Here is a 26243-nt window from a genome sequence, read left to right as displayed (position 1 = left end):
TCTAATTCCACATCCAGAGCTCGAAATGACCGGAGGTCTCTCGCTGAGAATCTGCAGGCTCTTGCTTGGATGACACCATGACACTTTTTCACTGGAGTGGATCATGAAATCGCGTCGTGACTGTCAATAAAACGATGGAAACTTCCAGCAGAGAAGGAGGCGACCCTGAAGCAGGCAGCTGAGGACAAATGTTTCTCCTTTGCCAGTGAAAGGCATTGCTTCACAAATCGAAGTGAAGCAATGTTGGTGATGATCTTCGCTGCTTGTTCACCTTTTTAATTTTGATTCCGTGAAAGTCCATGGCATTACATATCGACATACTGCCAACGCTAGGCTTGCCTCTTGGGCCAGTGGCGTAATCGATAACGCGTCTGACTTGTTTCGCTTTAACCGTGGTCTACGTTGACGCTCCCCTGTTAAGTCCTGGCGGGACGTCGCCTCTGTGCTTCCGCATTTAAAACTTGCATTTGTCCTATTGTCCATTTCAAATTCCAACTCTACACAACGGACACCTCCGTCAGTTTGGGGGTATCTTACTGTGTGTCTCCCTCTGTGGGTGAAAATGAGCACGAGTTCCTCAAAAGACTTACAATTCGTTGTGGAAGTGTCATACTTCTGCCCCGTTATTGTGCCATTTAAGAACATAGGATAATCTCATTGACATTTGCCCTGGAAACATTAGAACACACGAGACTTTGAGCTAAAGTTGGAAACTGCGACTAGAATGGATGGTTCTCTGATTAGCCGCAATGCACACGGACGGAATGGCCTTTTCCCACTTTGTAAATCTTCGAAGACAAGTTGAAAATAATCTGCCACGAAAATGTTCAGAAAGGGTGTTTTATTTACACCAAATACTATAGTATCTATCGCCTTGTCTTGTTATTTATTTGTGAGGATTCGGTGTTCTCAGCACCGTGGCCCGGATCGTATTCCCGCTCATGGAATGGTTGTATTGTTCAGCAAACATATCAGTGTACCAGTACTTCTGCCGATTTTCCGATGCAGGCAGGTCATTGGTTTTGTCCAAAACATTATGAAGGTTAACATAAAACAAATAGCTGCAGCTTCTGGAAATCTGAGCCAAAAACGAAAATTGTTTGAGGAACGCAGCAGGACTGGCAACAGAAACGTCGACTTGCCTGCTCTTCGGATGCTGCCTGACCTGCCATGCTTTTCCAGCATCACTCTGATCTAAAATCTGATTTCCAGCATCTGCAGTCCTCACTTTTGCCTAGTTCCTTCAGTGTCACTGGTTCCCAATTCAAGTACTCCATCTCTAGCGGTTTCATGTCTGTACCTCCGTGATGAGGAGTTGAAGAGTGAAGAAAAGTAACTCACCCCCTCCATCTCTGGGGTAATTTGGGACGGAAAATGAATCATGTCACATTGAAATATATCTAGATGTGACTGAATCTTTGTCTTTTATTGGGAACCGTCTCTTTCATTGTAACCATCAGGAAAGAACATTTCGTTCGCCGGAAAAAGAAATGAATATGTCACTAACCTTTGTTTGCTTCAGGTCCAAGAATACTCAGATCAATAGCTCCCTTGCTTACCTCTGCTGGTCATGTTCGCAAAGAGATCTAGCAAATTGCCAAGTGTGATTTTCCTTTCAATAAATAATTTTGACTCAGTTTGACTGCAAATATCTTTTCCTACCTTTGTGCTTTCCTTCTTTTACATTGGTGTCTCGCACCTTATAAATGACAGCAAAGGTATGAAAGGAGATGGAAGCATTTAGCTCAAGTCAGCAAGAGCTTTCAATGAGATCACGGCTGATTTGGTCATTGCTCAACCGTGCTGCGCTGTCTGTAGTCATGGCCGAGTGGTTAAGGCGATGGATTAGAAATCCATTGGGGTTTCCCCACGTAGGTTCGAATCCTGCTGGCTACGTTATGAATGCTTTCCTGCTGGAACCGTTTTCGCTCAAAGTTCAGAACACTATTTTGCAAACCAGGCCAGTAATTTGATTAGACTTGGGAAACGAGCCTGGCCAGGTTTTAGATTCGGAAGTATGTGAGCACTTTGGAGACAGCGATCACAATTCTCTCAGGTTTACTTTCGTGATTGAAAGGGATAGGTGTACTCCACGGAGCAAGAGTTTCATCTGGTGGAAGGGAAATTACGATGTATCGAGGTAAGATTTAGGACACGTAGAATGTGGTAGGAAACTGCAGGGGGTGAGCACATTAAAAATGTTGAGCTTATTCAAAGAAAAGCTCCTGTGTGTCCTAGATAAGTATGTACCTGTCAGGCAAGTAGGAAGATATAGAACGCGTGAGCCGTGGTTTACTGAGGAAGTGGAATCCCTGGTCAAGAAGAACAAGAAGTCTTATGTTAGGACAAAATGTGAAAACTCAGTTAGAGCGCTCGAGGGTTCCAACGATATCAGGAAAGACGTATAAAGAGAGCTGAGAAGAGCCAAGACGAGACATGAGAAGTTGTTGGCAGATAGGATCAGGGTTAACCCTAAGGCTTTCCATAGGTATGTCAGGAATAAAAGAATGACGAGAGTTAAATTTGGGACAATCAAGGATAATCGTGGGAAGTTGTGTGTGGAGTCAGAGGAGATAGGGGAAGCGCTAAATAAATATTTTTCGACAGTGTTCGCGATAGAAAATGAAAATGTTGGCGAGGAAGGTATAGAGATACTTGCGTCTGGAGTAGTAGAGATTGAGTTTCACAAGGATTAGGTGATAGAAATACTGGAGAGTGAGATAACAGACAAGTCCCCTGGGACGGATGGGATCTGTCCTAGGATCCTCTGGGAAGCAAGGGAAGAGATTGATTACCTTTGGCGGCGATCGTTAAATCATCGTTGTCTACAGGAGTAGTGCCTGTGGAATGGAGCATAGCATATGTTGTTCCCGTGTTCAAAAAGTGTCGTAGAGACAATCCTGGTAATTACAGACCATTGAGTCTCACTGCAGTTGTTGGTAATATGTTGGAAAAGGTTATTATAGATAGGATTTATGACCATCTAGAAAAGAATAATCTGATCAGGGACAGTCAGCACGGTTTTGTGATGGGTAGACCTTGCCGAACGAATCTTATTGACTTTTTTGACAAAGTGACCAAACAGGGAGATGACAGTAAACCGGTTGATGTGGTGTATATGGGTTTCAGAAAGTTGTTCGATAAGGTTCCCCACAATAGGATATTACACAAAATGCGGTGGAATGGAATTGTGGGAGAGATTGCAGCTTTGATCAGTAATTGGCTTGCCAATAGAAAACATTGTTGTAGTTGATGGAACATGTTCTTCTTGGTGTCCAGGTACTGGCGGCGTACTACAAGGGTCGGTGTTAGGTCCACTGCTATTACATGAGATCTACCCTTGCCAATCAGTTTCCCATGGGGAACATTGTTGAACGCCTTTCTGAAGTCCATATAGATCACATTTACTGCTCTGCCCTCATCAATCTTCTTTGTTACTTCTTCAAAAAACTCAATCAAATTTGTGAGACATGATTTCCCACGCACAAAGCCATGTTAACTGTCCGAATCAGTCCTTGCCTTTCCAAATACATGTACATTCTGTTCCTCAGGATTCCCTCCAACAATTGGAGTATTCTTGGCAGATGCAGCTTCATGTCGGGAATGCGAGGTCATATACTTTGTTGGGAAGAATCAAAAGACACGCTACTATTAAAATCGATAGAAAAGCAAAAGATGTGCAGTGCAGAGGAGTCACAGTGTTCTTATACATGAAACGAACAAAGGTTAATCACATATTTATTTCTTGCTGGCAAAAGAAAGCCTTTTCTGATGCTCACAATTAAAGAGATGGTTTCCAAGAAAATAAGAAAATTAAATCACCAGTAGAGTAATCAATTACCAAGATATCCCTCGTGATGTTTTATGGGACATGTGGGATTTCTTTGATTATGGTTCTCCAAATGTTTCTACAATAGAACCGAGAGTTTTAGATGGGAAGTTAAGATCACGCATGACTATTGCCATTTTTGTCACTCACACTCAATATTTTTTTCCTTGTACGATTTATTTCGCTTTGTGGTTACTGCGAGTGGGCTTGTAAACTACACATGCTTGTGAGTTCATTCCTCACTGTTCCTCAACTCCAGCCAAACAGACTTTACATCGTTATTTCCTGAATCAAGGTCATCTCTAACCATTGCATAAATGTCATTAAAACTTCGATATTTCACAGGCCTCTGTGTATCATCTTACAATATTAATTGATCATTTACTGTATTGCATTTGCGCATAAGAAGAGAAAAATAGCATCGAGAATGGTGGACCTCCGCTTCACACACTCCTTATTGAAGCGAAAATGCAGATTACTGCCCATAATACGATCGTGGAAGCATGTGCCGAACCCTCAGGAAACAGAGAATAAGTGCAGTGCCACAGGGCATGTCAGGGACAGCACCAGAAAGACAACAGAAATGCTGCTATGAGCTCCTATTTTGAATATATTTCTCAATGAGCAATAGAATGTTACATGTGTTCCATCAGGAGTTACCTCACACAAGGAAGTAACCAGTGTTGCAGACGGTCATATCATCCGAGTTCTAAGCCCTGGAATCAGAGACATTCAATATTCTGTGCATAACTGCAAGGAACAGCTGTCCGAGGCGTTTACAGTCCAGATGAAATTATGAGTGCAGCTCTATAGTTGTCAGCCTCTTTCTCCTATGTCGTGTTTCGTGCAATCGCAGCGTGGAATCTCGTCAACCACGTTTGACCTGCACATGATGCGTATTGGGCCTTGTTTTCTCGTGAGTTGTTGTCTGAGTGAGGCTCTCGGTTTCTGTGCTGTCATAAGACCGAGTGCTCGGAGGAGTCTGGATATCGTTTTCCAGTATTTGTTTTTAATACAGGGAAGCATGATTTAAAAATTACCTCAAAGCATATCCTCCTTGTGAACTTCGTGTGCCATGCATCTGCGAATGAAGGTGTATGGATATTGGTTCTTGGCAAATAATTTGTGTGGGCGTCAGTCTAGCAGTCCCTAGTAGCAATACGTACAAACGGCAAGGGCCACACATTCGACTAGAATAGCACAACAATAATAGGACAGGGCAAGCAGAAGACAGCCAGACAATCCTGGTAGCAGGGCACTCATCCACGGATTCCATCCGTTGGACCCAATCTGCAATCCCAACAAACGGAAGCAGCGGGAATGAAACCAAATGAATTCGTACCAAAACATGAGAGCAGCGCTTCACAGGAACCTCTGCAGCGCTGAGAATGTCACCCAGACAGGTGAGGAAAAGTCTGCAAACCATCTTCCTCGCGTCACCGAACTTTTCAACAAGAACTCCAGAAGCATCCGAGCTTCACATCTTTCTGCTCCAAAACACTCCGCTTTTCCACAACAGAGCAACAGAGAATTGCACACTCAACTACCGCGTGTAAGATGAGAATACCAGCCTCTAAATTACCAAGGGCGGCAGTCAGAGCGAGGGGAAACAGCTGCCACTGTCATTCCACAGCTACAAACGCTCTCTTTGAAAGGTACATTTTCGTATGAATGTCGGGACAGCAGTAGAATATGGGAACTAAACAGCCCGCGCTGTGTATTCATATTCTGGACAATGTGCGTTGTTCACAGCTTTCCCTGAAAGTGAGTGGACGTCGTTATTTCACCGCTGTTTTGAAGCCAGATCCTGCACTGAATCTGCACCTTCGTTTTTTGTTGTTGTGGCTAAAAGGTGGGCAATCGCAACGTGAAGCTTTGTTATATTTCTCTCATTTCCTTCATTACTGTCCTGGTGTGGGAGGATGGAGATTAGCTCTCTGGATCAGATGGAGGCACCAGCGCATTGTTGACCTAATTTAATCGAGAATTTAATTGGTAATATTAACTTTGCATGGTACATTTTTCTGTTTTGTTTTATGTTACTTGAGCACTTTCTGTTACTTGGCAATGCACTAAGTCTCCAGAATGTCGGGAAGTTCCGTTTGGAATTGCTTCGGTACTATTTGTGTGAGCAGATCTTGACATATGCGTCTCGCACTGCCTCACACAGAAGTAATGAGTTTGTGTGTCTGATAATGACTCTGCCTTTTGTGTTTTGCACCTTGTCCACGTTCAGAGCTGTCAGTTTTTGGATTCACTGGAGAGTTGAGGGGATAACACGATTTGTGAGGTTTTTTTATTAGTCAACGAGATTATTTGATGGAGAACTTGGGAATGTATCAAGGAGAATGGTCATTGTCTGTAAATGTCTGGAAAACATTCCTCTCTGTGTCATTTCAAACATTACGCCTCAAGAAAAAATAAAATTCAAACACGCTGACTTAGTAACAAACAGCATGCGTTTTTGCAAGTGGTCTATTGAAACTGTTATCAGGTACTGGAGTGTCACAGAATTGCCGAGCATGGAAGCAAACCTTCCTATCCAACTTGCACCTGCTGAACAGATGACCGTAACTAATCTAAACAGATTTGCCAATATTTGTCCCTTATCTCTCCGAACACTTCCTGTCTGCATACCCATTTAGATGCCTTTGAAGTGTTGTGAGTGCACCAAACACTGCCAATAAATGTGGCAATTTATTCCACACGCACAAAAATGTCTGTATTAAAAACAACTGTCCTCACGTCCCTTTCAAATTGTACTGCTCTCACATAAAACCTATGCTGTCTCGCTTTAAACTCACGTGACCTCTGCAAAAGTGTAGATTGACTATGTTCTCTGCTCGTCTACCTCATTATTTAGCAAACTTTTCTCAGGACATCCCTCAGGCCTGAAGCTCCGGGGAAAACTGTCGAAGAATATTCAGCTTCTTACTAATGTCCACACCGTGCAAACCTTTCAAATCGTTGTAATTTTTTTTTTAAATTATGCGAAGGTATTCATAGAAAGTGCCAGGGGAAATTGCCTGAAGTGAAGCGATGCTGAAACATTAGTCTTGACAGGTCTGGCGCTTAGTTATCGTCAGGGAGCGTCGCCGAGTGGTTTAATGTCGGCAAAAACAATGAATACAGATGCTGGAGACCAGATTCAGGATCAGTGGTGCTGAAGAGCGCAGCAGTTCAGGCAGCATCCGAGGAGCAGTAAAATCGACGTTTCGGGCGAAACCCTGTATTCCTGATGAAGGGCTTTTGCCTGAAAGGTTTAATGTGCTGCGTTTAGGGTCCAGTCTCTATTGCATCGTGGGTTTGAAACCCAACTTTGCAATAGAACAGCAGCAGGCAGCTTTTTATGACAGAACTACACAGGTCCTGATATTGTTTTATGGGTGTGTTTGTTACTCCTCGGGTCTCTCACTCTCTCTGCGATAAACACGGGTACATGAGCAACTGATTCTTAAAATACTGAGAACTACTGCTGTCCACATCCTCTCGATCACTGTGTGTTTGGATGTGCACACGCACAATTTTGCTGCCAGTTGCTGTGTCTCAAATGGTCAGTGCATTTGGCTGAAATGTTGGTTCTCCTAGCCCAAAAAATAGCACAGAACTGTACATCTCTTTGAGTCTATGACTCTAAGTATTGAGACCGACCATGTACTGACAATACAACCACGAGAACTCATCCATGATTGACCCTGAGTCCGCAGTGAGTGAAACGGTCACGTGCAGCAGAATGGGACCCCACTCTCTACAAGCCCTCGCTGCCAACAGAAAGGGGCCACTGCCGTTTCAATCAGCGGCTTCCTGCCCAGACCTGGGACGCGGCTCAATGAAACTCCTTCCTCAGGAACGGCTGTTACCGTGTGAAAGGGTAAAAAATTCTAATTCAAATTGGAAATGGCTTCAGAAGATTGTTCCTGTTTTTAAAACATTTTATAATCAGAATTCCTGTCTCGAATATTTGAAGTGGTAAACTTTGTAGGCAGGTAGATCAAAGAAAGTGTTGATGGTGAGGACTCTGTCTCTTCAGCAGATGGGATTCCCTACACTCTAATCAGAAATGATTTGGTTTCCTGAGGTATTTTCCCGAGTGATTTGCAGTCTGCCAGATTGTCTGGGAATCACTTCGGCGACATAAGGATCATGGTCGAAATATGACAATATTAACAGAGAATCGTAAATCCCGGGGCAAGGCCTAAATGAATTGTAATGGTCTGAAGGAATAAATCTGAGAATTGAAAAGACTTGAATAATGTTATTTGCAATGGGGAGGAATGAACGAGATTTTTGAAAATTACCGTGTCAGCTGAATTAAACTCAGTACGAAATGATAAATTAACCAACACCAATCCTGTCCTGGCTCACTCAGTCGGTAGAGCTAGAGACCTTTAATCTCAATGGTGTGGGGTCGAGACCCACGCAGGGCGCTGTTGTTTGTTAATATGTTTGCCGCTCTCCATTAATGTTGCAAGAGCGAATTCGCTCACTGAGGCAGGTTTTGTTGACACATTTTTTCCTCCGTTTTTGATCATCTCTTGGTTTCTGAGTGAAAACTGTCTCCACTGTACTGCAGGTGCAAGAGACAAGGTTATCAGTTCAGCCGAATATACTATAAACGATGTCCCTTCCAAAACGTGAGGTACCATTCCAAACGTGCCCCAACCAATATGTCCAGAGACGTCGAATGCGAATGGCCACATGAGAGTGACAGCTGCGTGTCAAATGGTGCTGCAATAGAATTAACTGAATGTGAATGCTCTGATGGAAACCGAATGGAACTCTTCCTGAAATTTTCCTAATTCACTCGGTAAATGATGCTGTTGTGTACCGATATGTGTTTACATCATGAACAGCTTATTGTCAGCAACACGGGTGGGGGTAATGCAGGATAGTGAAGTTTCTGTGTGCGTCAGAAGTGATTTGTTCGAACAGGGAATTCAAACGTCCACAGAGCAGACATAGCTGAATAGTCCAGGATCACACTACTCCCTTCTGTTTCAGTACCAACAAAAGAAATTGCGGGAAAATCTCAGCAAGCCTGGTAGAATCTTGGAATGGAAAACCGAGTTAAGTCTTCAAGACCAGTGACACTTATTTCTCCATGCCCATCTCAGTCTACCTTTTTATTGAATATGTCCTGACTCTCAACTTTATACTCAGTTTCTCTTTTATTACTCCATCTCCAAACATTCTCCCAGTCTCCAAATTTAATAGCAGAACTGTTTCATCTCTCACCTCGCCGAGTTATGAGAGGAGGACTTCGAAATGCATGATTAACTCTGTTTCTATTCTATGAAGATTTGTTTCTCTTCTTGTGGCTAATCTGAATGAAAACCATTTTCTGCTTCCACAGAGAGCACAGACCCGGTTCTGCCAGAAGGAATCCAGTGATTGATTGCATCCAACTGGAATCATAGAGTCATAGAGATGTACTGCAGGGAAACAGACACTTCGTTCAAACCTGTCCATGCTGACCGGAAATCCCAATCCAATTTGGTCCCTCTTTCCAGCACACGGCCCATATCCCTCCAAACCCTTCCTACTCATATACCATTTCAAATGCCTCTTAAATGTTGCAATTGTACGAGCCTCCACCACATCCTCTGGCAGCCATGGCAACACATACACGAATAAATTGTCACTGCAAATCCACTCTAAGGATCTCGCCTTTCTGAGCTGAAACTATCTCGCTGTTCATTCAATGTCGCTATGTTTAATTCTTGGAACTCCCTCCCTATCGATATCATGGCTGTATCATTGTGTTGAGCACTTCGAGGACGAAGTAAAGTAACTTACCATCTCAATCTCTTGAGTAATTATGGTTGGGCAGTGAAGCCTATCCCAAAGAGTGACGTGCATTATCCAGAATTTCGTTTGAAAAAGCTGCTGTTTCCAAGTGGACACCCGAAGTGGTCCGGAACAAGTGTAAAATTTCGAAGGGAAAGTAGGATAAACTGAAAGTCAATGATGACTGGGATGAATGAGGCAGAAAGTGAGTGAGGAGCTGTTGGTACAAGGATCAATGTCAGTGCTGATGGTTTTGCCCTTACTGCCCACTGTTAACACCGACTCACACCACTCCTGGTAAATTCACCACAATTACCCTGGTCTCTTGGTATGAGTTTCCCTCTGTGCATATTCACGCGGTAAATCGGCCCAGGGATGATGAAAGCATACTGTCTATCCTGTCAGGTTAAAGAGGTGAACGCATCAGTTTGAAATCAAAGCAAGAAGAGATTGCCTCTTCCTGTACATTTTCAGTGGAGAGTCACCAGCTGGGAACTTCTTTCCTGCACAAGCGAACATTGATATAAATTCTCATCGAGCAGCTTTATTACAGAAAGGTGGTCCGATTAACTGTGATCAAATACTTCATTAAATGCCCTTATTGCTTTGAAGAACAGTGTCTGTGGTTTCGTCAGTTAAAGCATATGGCAATAACCAGGCGTTAATGGTGTCAAATGCTGTCAAATGTTCTGTACATTGAAAGTTCATTGTTTAAACTTCTTGTAAAAGCCGTATTGTTTATTCAACATCGCGAAAGTGACGGCTCAGCATGCTTCTTGTGTTTGAGCTCAGACCGTTGTTATTTCTGTCTACCAAGTCCTATCGCCAGATGTGAACGCAATAATCTATGTTCTATCCTGCTAATTCAATGCAGAGTTCTTTTTACCTGTTCGACAAGGATTTGTCTATCTCTTCTACTATTATCTCCATCCGCCTTTTCAAGTTTTTTGGGAATGATGAAGAGACACAGGAGACACTGCAGACTTGCAGGACAATGTTGTAGTAATAACGCATCCAATGAGATAATGGCTCTCATTGTCTGCTGTCACCATTCATTGATTTTAGGCAAATGGGAATGGCATCATAGAAATCGTATAATTGGAGTGAAACTGCTTTTTTTCTGGTCTATTATGAATACTATTTAGAATTGTAAAAGCTCATAACGTTTTGAGTGAACAAATGTCACCTGATCTCAGACCTAAGTATCACAGACTGTGAGCCCAGTTCTTCACACTCTTGCCGGGGGTGGGGGGCGGGTGGGGGGTGGAGGGCGGAGGGGGTGGGGTGGAGAAAGCCACGGAACAGCCTCCGATTTTAACACTTTTCCAAGAGTATAAATGAAAAATGGGGGGATATTGACAGACAGAGTGTGGGATAATGTAGAAGAGAGTGAGATGGTATAGAGAGACAAAGGGAGACAAACAGAAATTCTCCATTCACCATGGCTGCTCATTCACATAAAGGCGAAGAAAAAGGTAATGAAGGCCAGCCTTTCACCAACTCAGGGCAACAGCAACAGCATTACAGCCGATAAAGGAATTTTGCATTTTTACAGATGACGTCTGTCAGCTAATGAGAGATTCTGGTAAGTATGCTGTTTCACGAAGTGAAATTGACAATTCCCCAGGCAATAAAACAATAAAAAGCATAAGTAGCCTGAATCTGTGATATGAAACATTAAACCTCTTTGTCTCCACAGATGCTGTCAGGCCTGCAGAGTTTCTCTGTCAATTCCTGTTGTTGATTCAGGTTTCCAGGATTCGCACTTCTTTGTTTGATGCTGGTCTGAATCCTGTTTGTGGCAATACTCCATTAATTGCCAGTTCCATTCAACATTCCCTGCTTTGGGAAGGTTGTCAGTTAGCAAAGCCTTGGTTACTGCACTGGCATCCTGGTTAGACGTTGGAGCACTTCCACCCGTTGGGAAAACATCAACTATTACCAGACAATGCCTTTTCCCTTCGCTGGGTGTTAGTTCAATAAAATCCATCTGTAAATGTTCAAAGGGTCTTTGGGATTGGGGGTGTTCTGCCTGATTCATTTGTATTCCCCTCCCCACATTATTCGTGGCACAGATAACACATTATTCACATTATTTTTATGAATAATGAGTAAATCGCTTTCTGTACCAGCGTGCTGAAATATTGTCGTACATCCCCACATTTGACACATGGTCCTTACCGTGTGTAATTTTGGCATAGAAAGGGAATAAAGATCGAGGTAGACAGGGTTTACCCTTGGGGCCACACCACACCCATTCCCTCATTCTGCACCATGCCCTAGTCCATTCACGCTTCTCCTTCCATGTGGCCTGCGAACTGTAACTCCCATAAGTCTGCTTTGGATTACAAATATTTGACATACACATGTCAAACTGATCACTTTGCGGCGATTGGCTGCCGTCCTTGCCGCTGAGTCTGCATTTTCATTGCCTTGAGAAATTGAATCATAATTTTTCCTGTGGGCTTCACATGTACATACAGTGATTGATTTAGGCAATCGGGTTGCTTTCAGGACGTCAGAGATCAGGCCATGTTATGTGATTGGCTTTCCAGTGGAGGTCAAGAAGCCCTTGTTCTTCCACAGAGATCCAAAATTATGTACAACCCCGAATGAATATCTGCTGTCGATGTAAATATTCACTGTTCTTCCTTCAGCCAATCTGCATACCTCAATCAAGGCAATCAGCTCTGCTGCTTGCGCTGACAAATGAGAAGGAGGTGATCCCGCTTTGACGACCTCGTAGGTAGTTGCTACAACATACCAGACACTGGCCTATCTCTTTGCTTCTGAATGCTGACCTATCCACAATAAAACGCGGTATACAGATTCTAAATTGTTGAATCCTACACGTCTGGTCTCGGGCGTCAAATGTCATTAATTACAGCGACACAGTCATGTGGGTCTCCATCTCCTTATGTGGGGAGAAGACAAGCAGCATTAAGGACGTTACATCGCTTTATTGTCATGTTAGGCTTCTCCAATAGCATAGCATTGTATGTGAGCCAAGGTCCTGCCGACATGTGTGCTGTGTTTTGCTCAGAAAGCAGTAAGGATACTGCATTGGGACCAGTCGGTTAAATTCAACAAAGCCGACTATGTCCCTGGAAGCTGCAACAGCCTTTTCAAATGCAGGCACGACACAGAGGCATTTATGCAATCCTGCCGTTACGGAATCTAAGTTGAGGCGATAAATAAACTACTGGCCTCAATTTTCCACACTTAATTCTGCATCAGCACAGATGTCATGCAGACACGCTTCTCATCCACTGTTTGTACAAAAGGCTTGTTTGGACATTGAATCCCAGTGTCGGTGTAGTTTGGAGTGCCATTTCAATTCAACAAAGGCACGCTAGGCCTCAGGGGTCACTGCAACGGACTCGCGCTCTGTAAACCTGAACCATGAGCTATGTCACTTTTGGGCTCCTAAAGGATTGCGTAATGCGGGTTAAACATTCTAAGTAACATCGCATGACCAAAAATGATAGCAATTGTTTCTTCATGTGAGGCTTTGAATTTTGCTGTTTTGCTTGAACTCTGTCTTGACCAATGGCCTTTCCTTGTTCAGATATTAAGTGACCTAAGAACTTCAACTGTTGTTCCACAAGTTGTAGTATTGCGAGACTGGATGCCAGAGCATCGTAAGCCTACATTTCTCACATTGTTTCTCTGTTAATTAAGCATTCGTTTATATACTGCAGAAGCGCTGACACCCCCACCTCCGGTTAAAATAAGAGTCTCCAGACTCTTGTGTAGAGCTTCGTTAATTATGGTGGGAACTCACAGTAATCTTGAAAATGTCACGTGAAAGTGTACTATTGGCCTTTGAATGGAAAAGTGATCCAGAATTGAGTGTTGGCGTGTAACGGTACACAAAACAAGACATTTACTAAATCCACAATAGAGAGCCATTTATATCCGGTGGAATTTGAGTCAATATAATATAGGGGTTGGGAACATTTGGGGTATGCGGAACAACAGCGTTATTGATAACATGCAGGTCATGAACAAACCTCCATTCCCCCGATTCACCTGGAATGTTTGCCTTTTTGAACGAAAAAATGGGTGTTCTCACCAGTGATTATTCACGGGGGTTTATCACTCCAGCCTATAAGAGAGATTCAAAGACTGGGGTAATTTCTTTCTCAGCCTCGGGTTTTAACGGCTCTTTTGCTTTGCAAGGACGATACTCAGACTTCGGGGTTATTCTTAACGGTTCGTATGAGCCCCACATCGTGTTTGCCTTTTGCCCTGAAATCAGTTGGGACCCTTCTTAATCTTGGGTCCGAAAAATCTACCATAGGTAAACGCCAGATGATACCCCTGGCGGTGATTACCTGGACTGTCCTGTCTGCCTGAGTCAGCCAATTTAGTTTCTTCCTATACGTCTTTATAACTGCATTTAGGCAGATACCCACATCGACCCTGAAGATACAATCTTTCGTTTTTTGGGCTTGTCGAACCCATGGTCCAAAATTCTGACACCTGTCGCTGGATGCTTTCGCCAATGATACGTGAGGAAAAGAGCCTTCCACATCAAACACACAGGGTCTACGTACCGTCATAGGTACTTTAAAAAGTTTAAAGTGACAGCACATCGGTGATCATTCCAATAAAATTCAATAACAACTGATCTGGTTTAATAAATCTCCTGTACCAATCCTTCTCTTATGATTTGTCAGGACCATCGCAGTGTGTGTGTGTGTGCTGTGGAGTGCAGCATATTTTCAGCAAAAAAATCGGTGTTAATGGGATTACCATGGCTACTTGCTTCCTGGGTGAGTGAACCGCTCACGTATTCTATCGCTCTCTGACATGCATCAGTGGTCGTGATTCATATTTTCCAGCCTGCACTGTTAAATATTCTTTTTGTATTACTTGCAAACCCGTCAGGGTACTGCGCAAATCCGACCCCAGTCTCACTATGAGATCCCGAGACATCAGATTAACTGAACAGGATTCCGATAACAGAAATGAGAATTGGAATGTTTCCCCATTTCTGGTTTCGCACAATAGGGGTGCGGTCAATCTCTCTCGTGTCACGACTCCTGACGTACCCATTGAGTTGAGGAAGCTTCCGTTTATCTTTATTTGCGTCGACTCTCTGAACTGCCTTGATTTATGAACTGAATATGTTGCCCTTGTATCTTCCAATAAAGTAAGAGGTGGACCTTCCACATATAACATAGATGTAAGCATTGACTTATATGCATCATCGTTGTACTGAAAATATAGTTCACGCTTTGCAAACTCAGTGCTCAGTATAGACATGGGACGTGTTTCAGTGCCCATAAGGTTAGTAGTAGAGATGAGCATAAGCGAGTTTTCGTTGCCAAGCATAAAGCTAAGAGGCTTACCTGTAACTTTGGGGCTGCACACCTCCACCTCAGCCTTCCTCCATTAGCCACCCTGCTGCACAGCCTCCAGGGCCGATTGAGGCTGTCTGGGAGTGCACTGCCTCACTCAGTGGTCCATTGCTCTGCAAACAAAGCACCCGCCAGATTTACCTCTGCCAACCCTTCTTTTCACGCAGCACCTCCTTCCAACGGCTGGGCGACCATTTGCATCATAGTAAGCTGAGCTTTATTTGTTTGTTGTTCCATCTTTAATGTCCGTTTCTCCTTCTCTTGGGCCAGAAAGTTTTCAGCATGTAGCGCGTTCCATCAAATTCAGGTTTCCCGTGTCCCAGGTAATACATTGGCAAGACGCCTCATATAATGGGCGCATGATAGCTTTCACATATTCCCTTTAAAGTACAATTCGCTTCTTCTTATCAACACTTCAATGTCAGTGGCCTGAAAGATTCGAGTTCCTTTCCAGATATGGAGTTGTTTTTATTTCTAATTCCTTGGCTGTTGATGTGGCAGTTTGCTGGCCTTGTAAGTCTGCTATTAGTTCGGTTTAAATTAACATAGATTTTCTTTCTGTCTGCAACACTTGCCCTCTGCAAAGTCAGGCCCTTACTTTTTTGTTTCCCTGTGCTTTTATTGGTTTCAAAAGAAATGTTAATTTTCCATTGCAATAGACATCACATGATTTTTACAGGTTGCTGCAACATTGAGGGCCGAAGTGCCTGTACTGCACTGTAACGTCCTATGTTGTAAGATACATTTCCTGCTGGTTTTCGATGTCTCTCCTCACTGTGGAAACTTCCAGACACATCTTCCAGTGATGTGTCTGCACTTCATTGAATCCAGACAACTGTAAGTTCCTGCTGAGAATGTGATCTCTCTACAATGGAGAGAGGAAAACAGAGTCGGTGACAAAGCTGAGATCACTTAAGTTCTGTCCAGAATCAACAAACATTACTCCGGTCTTCCAGTGTCCTGTTACTTTAACATTGCATTGTGTACCCAAGCCATCATACCAGTCTCTGGTCTGCTGCAGTTCTTCTTCAAGGCACAGGGCAAGCTGGAAGATCGGCAACTCATTTTCTACTGAAAGACCATGCAGATTTCAGGACCCAACATCGGGTTCAATCATTTTGGATCCTGTCCGCCCTCTTCCACATTTTTCACCCAGCCACACATCGCATCAGTTCCGACCACGAATCTTTGGACTCGAAACGTTAACTGTCCTTTCTCATCATAGATGGACAAGAGCTGCTGATTTTGTTCAGACATTTTGGCATTTCTTAAAAGAACATTTCTTTTTCAATTGTAATCGCAAGACTGCAGGAACCGTCTGATTGCAGGAGGAGAAGTTCACAGGAGATGAAAATAATGCCAAGGGCTGGACCATTCCCATTGTGAAGGTAGATGAGCTAAGCTGGGGCTGTGTAACTAAGCACAGAGAAGACTGAGTGAGAAACTGATTAAGATTCACATATTATGAAGAGGATAGATATTTATGACAAGGATGAGGCTTTTCGGGAAGGAATAATAACCAGTGACATAGTTGAAAAGCAGGAGAAAAGCGGTTTAGAGGAGATTTAGGAAGAACGCCTTCACCCATAGAGTGTTGTTAATCTGGAATTTCTTATCTGAACGTGTGGTAATGCTAAGTGTTATGAGGACATTTCAGCAATATGTAGCCGAACACTTGAACATCCAGCGCACACGTGGATAAGGACCAGATATTGAAAAGTGTGACGAGGTCAGACTGACGTGAGATGGGTGTCCTGAACGAAATCATTCTAAGGCAAACTTTTGTGCTGAAAACTGGGTGAGGCCGCGACTCTCTTGTGCAATGGAAAGCGCGTTGAATTTCTACGCCTTTCTTAAGACTGCCATTCAAAAGTTGTGGATGCAAATTTCATCAGAGTCGAGTTTTAGTTTATGGTTTGAAAGGTGTTTAGACCAGAGTCGGTTGCTCATCTGCAAAACCAATAACATTCATGCAAAAACCCAACTGTCTCGAAATGCAACATTTTCCTCTCAGCGATGAATAACTTCGATGTCTATTTATGGTAGAGATCGATAAATATGTGTTAGCCACTTGGCAACACTATGCTATGGATACACTGGAAGAAGACATAAAAAGTGCTGTGTGAGCTATGACAGTACAGAATGGCGTGGCGGGGCAGGAGCGGTCTTAAAAATGGCATACTTCTGCTCCTTTCTGCGTGAGTCTTTTCTAGCCCAGGTTTTTAAACAATCACAATGAGAACAATGTGAAGCTAAACCAATTAATATTTTCTGTCTCACCTCCACTTCGCTACCCTCCAAGCTGGAATAGATAGCTCCTGTTTCAGCTTTAGGTCAGGCAGTGGAGGATTCTCTATCAGGCTGAACATCCCTTCACATAGGTTTCCAAGTGGACACATGGAGCAAGCGATTACATGGATGCGGGGGATTCAGGGACAGACTTCCCTTTTGCTGCGTTAGACTTCTGGCCAAGGTAATGAACGTGAATTTCTGACATTTTGAAACTGGATTCTTGCGACTTTACTAATTAAACTAAAATTCAACTTGCCCTTGCATAGCATGATTACTTTTTCACTATTTATATAAAAAAACATGCGACGTGCCCTTGGATGTAGTAATGCAGAGGATTGTTGACGTTGTGTACAGTGAGGGTCATTGTGCCGTCTGAACATTCCAAAGGATGCTGGTGAAGTACCAGTGAATCGAATTCTCTGACGAATTGATACCGATAGAAGGAAAATCCCAGTACAGTGGCGACATAACATTGCCTGTGATCAACGCAGGAAGCCATGGTAAATGAACACAGAATTCAATAATGCCTATTTTCACCACATTTTACTATGTCATTTTCCTGAACCTGATGCTCCATATTCGATGATCTATCATCAGTATAACCTCCTCTGCGCTGTGTTTCATTTCAGATGTTCAGCAAAAAAGGAGGAATTGGTTTGAGGGGCCCAGTGGTAAGATCAGTAGCCATTAGTCATCAGTACACGGCAGCTCCAGTGAAGCAATTCGTCAGTTTAATGCAATTGCACGACAGACTAGAAGTGCGTAAGGTGCTAAAGTTGCACATTCGGTTCTCGCCAGGTGTTGGTTTTACTGATAGTGACCAGAGATGATTGCAACTTCAAGCTGAAGAACAGTTCAAACACCGAATATTACAGCGCAATAAAGTTCATTTTGGCGCTAACGTTGCACCGACCTGTGATACCAATCTGACGAGCATTTTACCATCATAATCCGCAAGTTTATACAATGACCATTTCATTACCGGAAAGTTGTTGAGTCTACGAGTGTTGAAGGCAAGGCGTTCAGCACCCTTCCTACTCACTGATAAAGGAACCTACCTCGGTATCTATCACCCTCAATTTATATCGATGTGCCCTTGTGTCAAAATTACCATTTGAAGAAAAATGCCTTCGCTGCCCACGTTATGGCAACCTCTGATCATCTTCTATGTCTCTCAAAATTCATCCCTCCAACTTCTTGTCGCTATCAAAAACCGCCTCAAGTCCCTCAAACTTTCCTCGTAAGACCATCTCTCCATAGAAGGCAACATCCTAGAAAATGTCCTCTGCACCCTTTCCAATGCTTTCACATCCATCGTATAATGTGGCGACCAGAAATGCACGCAACTCTACGAGTGTGGCCACACCAGTTAATTTCTGGAGCTGCAAAGTGATAATTTCGCTCTGAAACTGAATGATTCTCCCAAGAAAACCTAACACACCGTACTCCTTGCAAACTACCTGTCAATGTGGGTGGTAACTTTCCGAGTTTTATATACATGGGCACCGAGATCGCTCTGCACATCTACACTTCCAAGAATATTACAATCAGCCTAGAACTCTTTATTCTTGTTGTTCCTCCGAAGTAAATTATCTCACACTTTTCCACATTAAAATCCATTTGCAACTTCTGAGGTCAGCTCTGCAGATTATCCATGCCCCTCTGTAACCGTCAGCAGATATTGGCACTATTGACAACATCGTCGATCTTAATGTCATCTGCAAATTTACGAATCCATCATTCCATGCCCTAATCCAGGTCATTTATAAAAATGACAAACAACAGCGGACACAAAAAGGAACCTTGTAGTACACTATCAGTTACTGAACTCCAGGATTATCATTTCCCATGAACTGACACACTCTGTCTTCTTTCAGCGATCCAATTTCTGATCCAAACCGCTAAACCATCCTCAATCCCATGACTCTGTATTTCATGCAACAGCCGACAGTGCCATACTGAAAACCATATCCACCACATCAACCACTTGACTCTCATCCACCTGTTTGCTCGCCTTCTCAAAGACCTCAATGAGGTTTGTGAGGCACAACCTGCTATTCATAAAATCGTACTCACTATCCCGAATCGACTTCTTCTTTTTTGACGATCATAATTCCTAACTCTCATAATCTGTTCCAAACAGTTAGCTGCAAGAAAGCTAAGGATCACTGTTCTATAATTACCAGCGTAGTCTCTACTCCCCTCCGTGAAGAAGGGGACAATATTTGCTAAACTTGGGTTTTCTAGCACTAATAACATAAACACTGACGCAATAAAGCTTATATTCAAAAGTTCTGCAATCTCCTCCCACGATTCGCAGAGAATCCTCGGATACATCCCATCAAGTCCGGGGGACAAACCTATTTTTAGACTTTCATGAATTGCTAACAACTCCTCTTTATGAATGTCAATTTTGTTTATTCTAATAGGTTGCATCTCAATACTCACTTCGACAACATTGTCTTTTTCATTGTTGATATGATAAAAAGTACATTCAGCGTCTCTGCTATCCTTGGACACCGCTACACAAATAAGTAGAATGGATGGCTTTGAGGTATGTAGAGAAGAGGTGTTGGAAATCCTGGAAAAGGTGAAAATAGATAAGTCCCCTGGGCCTGATGGCATTTATCCTAGGATTCTCTGGGAAGCAAGGGAGGAGATTGCAGAGCCATTGGCCTTGATTTTTATGTCCTCTTTGTCTACAGGAGTAGTCCCAGAAGACTGGAGGATAGCAAATGTGGTTCCCTTGTTCAAAAAGGGGAGTAGGGATAGCCCTAGTAACTATAGGCCGGTGAGTCTCACTTCTGTTGTGGGCAAAGTCTTAGAGAGAATTGTAAGGGATAGGATTTATGCACATCTAGATAGGAATAATGTGATCAAGGATAGTCAGCATGGTTTTGTGAAGGGCAAGTCGTGCCTCACAAACCTTATTGAATTCTTTGAAAAGGTGACGAAGGAGGTTGATGAGGGGAAAGCGGTAGATGTGGTATATATGGATTTTAGTAAGGCGTTTGATAAGGTTCCCCATGGTAGGCTACTGCAGAAAATACGGAGATATGGCATTGAGGGTGAGTTGGAGGTTTGGATTAGGAATTGGCTGGATGGAAGAAGACAGAGGGTAGTAGTTGATGGCAAAGTTTCTTCATGGAGTGCCGTCACTAGCGGTGTTCCGCAAGGATCTGTTTTGGGACCATTGCTGTTTGTCATTTTTATAAATGACCTGGAAGAGGGGTTAGAAGGTTGGGTGAGCAAGTTTGCGGATGACACGAAAGTCGGAGGAGTTGTTGACAGTGAGGAAGCATGTGGCAGGTTACAGCAGGATATAGAGAAGCTGCAGAGCTGGGCAGAAAGGTGGCAGATGGAATTCAATGTAGCTAAGTGCGAGGTGATTCACTTTGGGAAGAATAACAAAAAGATGGGGTACTGGGCTAATGGTCGGATACTTGGTAGTGTGGATGAGCAGAGGGATCTTGGTGTCCATGTACACAGATCTCTGAAAGTTGCCACCCAGGTAAATAGTGCGGTGAGGAAGGCATATGGCGTACTGGCTTTTATTGGTAGAGGAATTGAGTTCCGGAGTCCTGAGGTCATGATGCAGTTGTATAAGACTCTGGTACGGCCGCATCTGGAATATTGTGTGCAGTTTTGGTCGCCATACTATAGGAAGGATGTGGAGGCATTGGAACGGGTGCAGAGGAGGTTTACCAGGATGTTGCCTGGTATGGAAGGAAAATCGTATGAGGAAAGACTGAGGCACTTGGGGCTGTTTTCACTAGAGAAAAGAAGGTTTAGGGGTGACTTGATTGAGGTGTACAAGATGATTAGGGGGTTAGATAGGGTCGACAGTATGAACCTTTTCCCGCGTATTGAGTCGGGTATTACAAGGGGGCATAGCTTTAAATTAAGGGGGGGTAGATATAGGACTGATGTTAGGGGTAGGTTCTTCACTCAGCGAGTCGTTAGTTCATGGAATGCCCTGCCAGTAACAGTGGTGGACTCTCCCTCTTTATGGGCATTTAAGAGGGCATTGGATAGGTATATGGAGGATAGTGGGTTAGTGTAGTTTAGGTGGGCTTGGATCGGCGCAACATCGAGGGCCCAAGGGCCTGTACTGCGCTGTATTCTTCTATGTTCTATGTTCTATGTTCTATGTACACCTTCGTACTTCTGTTCTTGACAGGCCATAATCATATGCTAGACATTCTTTTATTCTTGAACTATCAATTGAAAGCTTCAGGATTGTTTTTGCCAGACAAAGACTTCTCATGCCTCCTCTTCGCTCGAAGTAGCTCTTTCTTTAGGCCCTTCCTGGTTAGCTTTTAATTCCCAAGTGTCCTACCTCAGCCTTCATATCGCATGTTTACATGAGCCTCCTTCTCCTTCTTCGCAAGAGCTTCAACTTTTACAGTAAACCCAGCTCCCTGTGTCGACCTCATATTCCCTGCATGACGCATACATACTTACCAATGACATGCAGTAGCTTTTCCCTGAATAAGCTCCATATTTCAGGTGTGCACAACACTTGAAGTTACTTTCCACAAGCGGTGCATCTTAACTCTTGCCTAATCGCATCATAATGGCCTTTCTCCCTACGATGCCTCATGCTCTGCAATAAATACCTATTCCTATCCATCACGAAATAAACATAACGGAATTGTGGTCATTCTCAACAAAGTGCTCACTTACATCCAAAGAAAACAGCTGGCTCAGTTCATTTCCCATAAAAAAATCCAATGTGGCTTTGCGTCTTGTTGGCCTGTCTACATGCTGCGTCAGGAAACCCTCCTGCACACATTGGACAAAAACTGACCGATCAGAGTTGCTGAACCGATAACATTTCCAATCAATATTTGGAAAATTAAAGCTCCCCATGACAACTACCCTGTCACTTTGCAATCATCTTTGCAATCATTTCCTCTATATATCTAGAACATTTTTGTGGTGACCTCTCCGTTCCTGATTCTAATTCCAGTCCATTCTACGCTGTGGTTCTGTTCGCCGAGCTAGGAAATTTTTGTTGCAAACGTTTCGTCCCCTGTCTAGGTTACATCCTCAGTGCTTGGGAGCCTCATGTGAAGCGCTTCTGTGGTGTTTCCTCCGGCATTTCTCGTGACCTGTCCGTGCCACTTCCGGTTGTCAGTTTCAGCTGTCCGCTGTAGTGGCTGGTATATTGGGTCCAGGTCGATGTGTTTGTTGATGGAGTTTGTGGATGAGTGCCATGCTTCTAGGAATTCCCTGGTTGTTCTTTGTTTGGCTTGCCCTATAATGGTAGTGTTGTCCCAGTCGAATTCATGTTGCTTGTCGTCTGCGTGTGTGGCTACTCGGGATAGCTGGTCGTGTCGTTTCGTGACTAGTTGATGTTCGTGGATGCGGATCGTTAGCTGTCTTCCTGTTTGTCCTATATAGTGTTTTGTGCAGTCCTTGCATGGGATTTTGTACATTACATTACTTTTGTTCATGCTGGGCCATACATCAGGAGCATACATCAGGAGCATTTCCGAACTGACTGACAGACTACTGCGACCACTAGGACTTATAACAGCACACAAACCAACAGCCACACTCAGACAACAACTCACCAGAACGAAGGACCCGATACACAGCATGAACAAAACTAATGTAGTGTACAAAATCCCATGCAAGGACTGCACAAAACACTTATTAGGACAAATATGACAAAACTACTCACAACCACCTGCAAATTGGAGCTACAATTCAGCTTCCCAGTCTGCGCCTGAATTCGTTCAAATCCTCATGAATAGCTTTGGCAAATTATCCCCTCAGGGTATTGGTACTCTTCTGGTTCAGGTGAAGGCCAACCTGTTTGTAAAGGTTCATCGACTCCAGTATGAGCCCCAACTATCCAGGTATCGGAATCTCTCCCTCCTGCACCATCCTTGCAACAACATTTTCAAATGCGCTCTCCCTGCACTTCACCTCACTACGACCTAGAATGGGCAACAATTCAGAGAGAACTCTGTTTGTTCTAGATTTAAGATGTCACCCTCGATCCCTGAAATTCTGCCATACATCCACATCACTTTTATTACCAATGTTGTTAGTGCATTGTGGACAATGACTTGGGGTTGCCCACTCTCTCCCTTAAGGATTCTGAAAACATGATGCGAGACATCACAAACCCTGTTAGCTGGGAGACAACACAGCAATCATGAGTCTGCCCTATATCCACAGAATCTCAATCTGTTCCCATCGATATGGAGTCTCCAATACCAAATGCTCTCCTCCTCTCTCCCCCACCCTTCTGAGAACAAGGGGCAATCTCTGTGCCAAAGACGTATACCCAATGGCTTTCCCCTCGTAAGTCATCCCGCCCAAAGATAACAAATACGGTATGCATGTTACTGAGGGGCACGGCCACAGCAGATGCCTGCACTGTCTGCCTGTTAGCGTTTCGGCTCCCGCCTGTATCCCATCTGTTTATTTATTGTACCTGAAGTGTTACTGCCTCCCTATAACTTCGCTCAATTCCACTCAGACTCCAAATGATCTGACATCAAGCTACAGTTCCCGAACGCAGTTGCTGAGGAGCTGGAGTTGGGTGCACTTCCTGCAGATGTGGATATCTGGGACATTATTGAAGACCCTTACCTCTCACATTCTACAGAAAGAAATTTCAAATGTCCGGCAATCCATTCCTAATATTGTCCACATGCACACACTCATATATATGCGAACATCTGTACATGTATATAAAAATGTGTGTGCACTTGCATGTATGCGTGTGCGCATATATATTTAAAAGTTGCAAAAGAAAGTTGATTGTTATTTTTTTAAGAAAGTTATTTAAAAAAAAAAATGATTTGGTGGAATATTCTGTCGTTGCGAAATACCTCAGTTACTTACAACCAGCAGAAATACTCCCTGAGTAAATATCCATCTCTCAATAGAGATACAGAGGTGACGTTTGAAGGTGTTGACGATTCTCATATCGCTGATCCTGTGCTGTGTTAAATTCTGGAAAGGATGTTTAGTTCGTTTCATGTTACTTATTTTGTTGCAACCTCACACAGGCCATTAAAACAATCCAAAAATTATTAGATTTATCTCATTGGACAATGTTGTCGGCAAAACTGGAACCGAAATGATAAAGGTGTTTGAAATACTGCTTTAAAGATTATAGGATTCAAACAGGAACATTTTTCGAGTCTTGTCACTGGATATTTTGGGGGGAGAGGGTGAGCAGCAAACGGTCTCACTCCCTTCTCTGTGATTGCAGCCAAATGTCCAAGGCAATAGATGTAAAGAAAATGGTGCATTCCATCGACAGGTCATTTCCCACTCACTATTGTATAATTTCGCTTTGATTGTCGCCATTGTTTAAAGGGTTAGGTGAGTGGGGAGATCGGGATTCTGGTGGTAAGCTGAGACATTGCGATAATTAATCCCACACTGTTGGCATCATTTTATATCATAAACCAATTATGCAGCGGACTGAGCTTACCGAATTCCCTTTTATGCTCAACCAACAGAAACCGCTCAGTTCTTTTACAATTTATGGAAGTTCACGTAGAACAAGTTCCTTTACATTTCTTCACAACCAGCACTTTCTACACATAGTTGTACTCAGTTGGAGGTGATATGTGGTACATTTCCAATTAACGTTAACCAATTAGAAATTGTGCACCTAACACTTACCCGACCCGGCCGACCAGACTCCATGTCTTGGTGAAATTCACTCATTATGTTTCTGCACGCATTTTTACAAATACTTTAGAATCAGCTTCTGACACATTTTTCCTGAAAAATAATCATTTTCGATTTCAATTACTGTAGAATGAAAACAAAAGTGCTCCAAACTTTTCCTTATCATTCATCGCTGGTTTTGAAGTTCGAAAGTCTAGTTATAGATCCATCTGAATGAAGGATTTTCCCTCCTGTTTACTCTCTGCAAATTCACATCATCAGGGAAACTTCCATATGGACGCAACTCAGTTTTACCTGGTTTCACGCCACATGATCTATTCATCTGTTCCACCATCCCATGAAACCCCGCCTTGTCTTTTCTAATGCCGTTATGCCCCATTATTTCGTTGGCTTCCTTTCCATTCTTTTTTGTTTCCCAGTAGACTCTGTCCATTCTTCCTGACGTCTTTTAATTCCAGTCATCGGCATCCATGTCTTTTATCATCTCTTTTATATCCCAGGGAAGTCCATCTTGAGAAAGAATGCTGTTCCAATGCAACACATGAAAACCCGCTCGAATGGTGTATACTGGCATTACCAGTAAAGGGAAGATCGAGCTAGTTCAGTCACAGGTGAATCGGTTGGTTGTCACACAATGGATCAACCACTGACTGGGAAATGACTGTTTTTCTTCACTTTTCTCCCCTCTCTGAACATGTACTAAAACAACACAGTAAGGTATCATAGAATGCCGACAGATAAGAAACTGGCCATTTGATACAACAAATTCACACCGATCCTCCAGGGACTAACCCTCACAGAACAATTCCTTACCCTATTACTCTTCATTTGTTCCTGAATAAGGCACCTTACTGACAGTCGACCCATTTGGATTCATGCCATGTCTCAGGCTCTGTGAGGCAGCAGTGCTAACCAGTGAGCCACCTTGCGGCCCTGCAGCAATATTTCAAGGCACATGCGGGCGCGTGTAAAATGCGTTTCCTGTCAAAGATGTTCCGATTTTGTTGTTGTACTTAGCAGGAACAATAATCCTGCTTCCCTGACCAGGCATTGAAACCATACCACAGCGGTGATAGTGCTGAATTGTAACCAGTAGCTGACATTTAGGACGGCAGGTGCAATTGCATCTTCTCTTAACAGAATAGATTTTTTTTTCCTGCGATGAGACGTTTATTCCAAAATACTATTCGTGACATCGAGCTTTTACAGCACAGAATAATGCATCATGTCAAAGCCAGTCCATCGAATATCCATCCATTCTCATTTCCAGCTTCCGGGAGCCCGCAGCCTGACTTCTGAAGTGT

General features: G+C 43.3%; 1 non-coding gene across 1 annotated transcript; it reads left to right on the top strand.

Annotated features, from left to right (window-relative positions):
• The first annotated feature begins 1814 nt into the window (after positions 1-1814).
• Positions 1815-1896, top strand: trnas-aga (transfer RNA serine (anticodon AGA)). Its single transcript has one exon. It is a non-coding gene; the product is annotated as a tRNA-Ser (tRNA).
• The last annotated feature ends 24347 nt before the right edge of the window (positions 1897-26243 follow it).

The sequence above is a fragment of the Chiloscyllium plagiosum genome, unplaced genomic scaffold, assembly GCF_037043375.1.
Source record: "Chiloscyllium plagiosum isolate Xiang-an unplaced genomic scaffold, Cpla_swu_hap1 HiC_scaffold_39, whole genome shotgun sequence".
NCBI classification, from domain to species: Eukaryota; Metazoa; Chordata; class Chondrichthyes; order Orectolobiformes; family Hemiscylliidae; genus Chiloscyllium; species Chiloscyllium plagiosum.
Note: the sequence above shows the minus strand (reverse complement) of the source record. Positions and strands in the feature narration are given on the sequence as shown.